Source organism: Eufriesea mexicana, unplaced genomic scaffold (assembly GCF_001483705.2).
Source record: "Eufriesea mexicana isolate 0111107269 unplaced genomic scaffold, ASM148370v2 scaffold2021, whole genome shotgun sequence".
NCBI lineage: Eukaryota > Metazoa > Arthropoda > Insecta > Hymenoptera > Apidae > Eufriesea > Eufriesea mexicana.
In genome coordinates this window covers 664,222-670,082 of record NW_016910121.1, presented here as the reverse complement: position 1 = coordinate 670,082, position 5,861 = coordinate 664,222, and positions in this window count along the sequence as shown.

Genomic DNA, 5,861 nt, shown 5'->3' with positions numbered 1-5,861 from the left:
GTTCAGCAGTTGATATAATTGCTTATGAATAATATACATTACATATTTGGTTTTATTGAAAACCGGGTCAAAATACTCATATGGTATAGTATTTCTGATTGTGAGTATTCTATAAATTGGAGAAATATGTAGTATCGGATACAAGCATTTAGTTACTAACAGCGAAATGTCCGAGAAATCTTTTAAATATTCGATGCTTCGTAGAGTGAAAGATATTATCAATTTTGACATATAAATTAAATTTATCGGTAAATCTTGAAATCTGATGATAAATCGTACCCCGTGCAAGTTCCCGCACAGAGAACACGGATCGTTTCGCGAGTATATACACATGACATTCGCTACTGATCGACCCACGTGTGCGCGCGCACATGCGCAGCACGCATACGCGCTCATGCATTGCAGAGACAGAGTGTGCGTGCACGGACACGTTTTACAGTCGCAGGGAGAGCCACCGTCGTGCCACCGCACATAACTATAGTTATGCAATCCACCAACTCGTATTCATGGTCAAGGCCTGCGTCCATACCGCTAGAGACGTGTACGTGCACACACTAGCAGGCGACGGCCGTGCAAGGAGTTCACGTATGCGGAAAAGAGGGGCGAGGTTGCCGGCGAAAGAATAAGAGCCGGACGTTATCGAATTCACACGGGAACGACGAATAAAGTTGAGCGTCTCCAATGGACCGGTATGCGAAACCGGATCGTCCGGAAACGCTAATGGAGTGGGCGACCAGATGAAAAAAATCTGATTCCGTTTGCTCGTTTCGGGAAAGAGATACGAGTTTCGAGATTGACCGCTCGCGTTCTTGCGGTAGTTGCTTTTGCTTAATCTTGCGTTCAAGACTACTGATAAACGTGTGTATAACATCTTAGGCGGTACTTGGAAAGAAAATTTGCATAAATACGAAGATTACACGAAGTACAAACGAGTTCTTTTTTACAAATGAGAAAACCAAGATTACCGTGCTGCTCGGGGAGGTTATGTTAGTTCTTTCAAGCCTTCTTGACATACCAAAACAACAAGCACTATTTTCGTAACTTGGCTACTTATGTAGAGCATTCCAAATCAAACGTATGTAGAGCGAAACGCGATGGTAATAAAGCTTGCTAAGAGAACATTGTCCGATCGACGATAGACCGAATAACGAAAAGTACGAGCGGTGTTCGCGTGCTATAGTCAGGCGAGGAAGAAAAGGATGCGTAGAGGAAACGTGGTTTCTTTTACCTTTTCGCTCGACAGTCGGCTGAACGTGCACGGCAGCGGTGCTGCGCGCGCACATGCGCACGCGCACTACCAGTAGGAGGTAATGGTAATGCATGGAGGAAAACGGTAATAACGCAGAAAAGCAGGAGAGGCGGTTGCAGTGATTTAATATAACTGAGTTACAGGAAGTGAATATTATTAGCATTCGCTCACGTTGGACCTATGCACGTACATTTATCTTTCTCGTTCCTCGTATATTCGTTCAATGCATACTTGTGTGTACCTCGATGCGCGTATAGGGAAATATGTACTCGAGGTTTACTCGAATACGTACGTGCGCACCTGTATGTTCGTACGTGTGTTTCGCACGCGACAGTGTGCGCAAGTACGTGCAAAAAACAAGTGTATAACAGGCAGGACTACAGCGGGTCAGCAAGAAAGGAAATAATCACTCTTCGTGTGCGTTTAACGCGTCGACGGACGGGCGATGCATACATGTGACGGTACACGACACGTAATATGTGTGATGTAACATACACAGTGCTTGAAATGCACGTGCGATTACGGCGCGCTTATTTGTGCACCGAACGAGTTTCGTTGATGCAACGAAATCGCTTCGCGGTAACCACGGCCGTGCCTTTTATCTCGTGAATAACGACCCCATTGCGGGAAGAATCGCTATGCTCATGAGGGTATGTAACAGTCTGCGCAAACAGACGATTCTGTCGCGTAAAATATTACGATTCCAACATGGCGGAAAATGGCGCGAATTTTTCTACGCGTTCGAAAAACTCAAATTACAAATTTCTTATTTACAACTTATTTATTTATCTCGTTGATTATAGAGATAAAATATTTAATGCAAGCCATTTTATTGAGTAATATTACGATACGAAATTTGATTTGTAAAGACAAATTAAACTTTCTAAATATAAATTTTGGAAAGCAAAGAATTCGCATTAATCATTAAATTGTTCTTACACCAGGAAGTCAGAATGTACAAGCTTGATCAGATACACTTGAAACAACCGATCTTAATCAATTTTCCTTAATTTTATTGTTGCATGACCATTCGTTACTATATAGTAGCCAGTTCAGTGGCGTTACACTACCACCGCCACCTCGATTCCCCTTCTCTTCCTAAAAGGGCCTCTCCTACTTATACCGCCATTAGTATCGCCATTAGCCAAGTCTTTAACCTAAAAAAAAAGATTATTCCTAACTACTCTTTTTACAGATCGTCTATTAACATATCATTTAATTATCGACCAAGACAAAAACAAGTAAAACTAGATTTCAAATTAATTTTCGGTCACCCTTGAAATTACGTAATATTTTTCCTCCGCCGAGCTGAGAAAGCAATTACGTGAAATTTACGTAACCCAATTTCCATAACGCATTGTCCAGTTATAATACCTTAAACGCTAAGAATCCTAAGAGTATACACAATTTCGCTCGGAAAACAATATTTCAGAATTCCCTTTGTGCACCATCGAGAAGATTGAGTGCAACGCAGCGTTAGACAAACCAACGAATAGCAAATAGATTGTCGGTTTCCGGGCTGACGACTCGCGAGCGAGTCGCTCGCGACTAGATTGCTGCGCGGCGTAATATCGAAGCAACGAATAAAATTCCCTTTTCAATTACGATCCGCGAAACCCTCTGTCCATCTATTATTACAGCGCGTGCTATCTCGTTAAAATATACCCGGAAGGTCAATCGTTTTACAACGCAGAGAGAGAGAGAGAGAGAGAAAGAAGGCGGTTGGAGATGTATCACGGTTAGGATCGTCGTATGTATTCTGCACGTGGCTATCTCTGGGCCGTTGCTGCGCATGCACCAATCTTTGGACGCACCGCATATCCCATATGCCGTGATTTCATTTTATTCAACGCGTATATACAGCGAAAAAGAAAGGAAGAGGAAAGGTGCGATGGAAACGCGCGACTCGATCGTGTTGTGTGCTGCTACACCCGTGCTACACATGCGCGAACTCGCGTGCGCGCGCAGGAATACAGCGGCGCACGCGCGCACTGGTAGCATCACTTCGCTGATGATATACCCTACCGAGAGTTCATTGCTCTTGAGGTGCAACGGAGAACGAGGATTTGTACGAAGAAGTTGGAGAAGGAAGAAACGATGTAGAGGGAGACACGAGCTGGTAATGGCGCGATGGAGAAAGACAAAAACGGAGACGCACAGCACGGAAGACGAAAGGGAACGAGCGAGAGAGTCCGACTGATCGTACGAAGGAGAAACACTGTTAAGGAGCTCTGGAAGTCAAAGGAAGAGCGAGAAAGACAGATCGAGGAGTATTTACCACACGCCTCGGCGACTTTTAATAATTCACACGCGATTCCCAACGTGCCGTTCAGAGTTGAGCCAACCACTCTCGATGCCTTCGTTTTCTTTGGTCGCACGCACATGTTCGAAGGAAATGGCAAGGCCGGTAGGAAGCGATTGGGTTAAATGTTCGTTCAACGAATGTCCGTCGGGGTGTACCGCTTTCGTGTTAACGTAACGACACGTTACGCCTTATATCCGTAGCCGGTCAAACTACATGTTGCTCGCGAGACATCGGTTACGATCGTATCCGCGTACGAACCGCCTCAAGAGCATTTCCCTCGGCTGGTCGATGATAGTAATCGTCGTTAATCAGGAGCCAACTCGCGGACCCCGGGGAGCCAACTGTTCGGTATAAAACAATTAAGATCGCGTATCCGATGAGCTCTTATAATTCGGCTAAATTGTTTCTCGGACGGCAGCGCCGCCAGTTTCTTCATCGTGAAACACCCCCTCTACCGGATAAATTCACTTCCAAGACTAGCACGAAGTTACTGAATCATCGTAGGAACGGACGAATCAAAATCACAATGACTGGCTCGAAAAATCGGAAAATATTGGACGCGGTTGCTCGTCGAGCGTACCGACTCGAGCTTGTACCGGACACGTACCGGGTGCAATGTACCTGGATGAGTCACACGGTAACAGCGCACACATTCGCGTACGCACATGCGTCTCCACGCGCGATTCGCGCTCGTGTGCGCGCGCATCTTTCGTCCTTCTCTCGCTCTATCTCTCTCGCTCTCGCGATCGCGGCGACGAGCCTCGTTGCTCCCTGCGCGCCAGAAAGAAACGAAGAAACGCGGTAACTCGCGCGCGATACGCGCCACGAACGGAGATAGGGAACGGGGCAACGAGCAAGATGGAAGATAAAAATCCAATCATTTCGACCGGTTTTGCATCGTGCCGACGAGGATAATGGAATACCGCGTCACTTTTTGCCAGTGCACAGAATATTTCCTTGCGTTAATATCCGCGCGTTCTACCCCGACTCCTCTCTTCGTATCTGCGCCAGGTACGTACCTAACCGTGGTACACGTCGCACTCTGGGCGCCCCTCATTGGCGCTAACCGGGTTAAACGATTTCAACGTTTTACGAAAGTACTAATGTTTATAATTTTGTTCCTTTTCCTCTTTCTTGGTGTATTATCTACTTCCCAATCTTTAATTTTTATAATCAATTGTAATTACAGTGCAATAGCAATTATAATAAATTAAAAAATAAATTACAAAATTTTGCCTAATTGTCCTGTATTATTCGAAACAATTTCGAATACCAATTTGGAAAATACGGATAAATTTGCTAATACCGTTACAATATTTGCAACTAAATATCTTTTCTGCTTATAATAACGAAAAAGCGAAATTACAAAAATGGTAATTATAATCCTCGGGCAATTTAATTTCTGTTGGAAATATGTTTTTACAGAAATTAGAGGTTAATAAATAATTTCCATTTGTCGATTAAAATTGAACACCCTGTATAGAAGGTTTGAAAATTGTCACTGATCCTAACCAAGCATGAAGCTTAACGCAATTACCCCGTAATCACGACTGAATAAAAATCAGAGCCTGGAGTTACGTAAAGGCGTGAAACTCCATAAGTGTCAAAAACTGGTAGTATGAGGCTTCGGGACAAGGAAATGATGCGATAATCACTCGAATGCGGATAGAAAGTTAAATTTGTACGAGTGGAACAAATTAGTCTCGCGGAGATTATTTTTAGGCACAGCGGCAGCTAGTAATTTCAGGCCGATTCGATTAAAAGCGAGTGGCGTTGATCACTTTCAGGCGTTCGTTTCCACGGTGACCAGCGAAACGTTGCTTTCACGGGAAGACGATCCGCCGTGGAACAATACGCGACTGGTCCGGACTCTACGACGTCTTGTGCGTTTTAACGTAGTTCCGCCACTTTCCGCCAGAGGGAAATTGGATTATCGAAGCACATACGGCTGCTGCATGCGCGCGCAAAAAATCCGGAAACGTATCGAAAAGGTGAACGCCATACGAAGACAAGAAACGAGTATCTGGTTGCATGAATATTAATAAAGCACGTTAACTCGACACACGGCTCTGTCGTGCTTATATTACACTCGGAAGTAGCCGGCAATTATTCAAAACCAATGACTACGTTAGGAGTACCCTTTGGCTAACCAACCATTCGTACGAAAGAATTCGAATATTTTTTGGCGACTAAATTTTTTGAACTTTAAAATATAGAATTACTTAAAATGAATTTAAGAATAGATTTAATACTCGTATGTTAAGCATTGCAATTAAAATTTCTAGTATAACCTATAACCTTTGATCG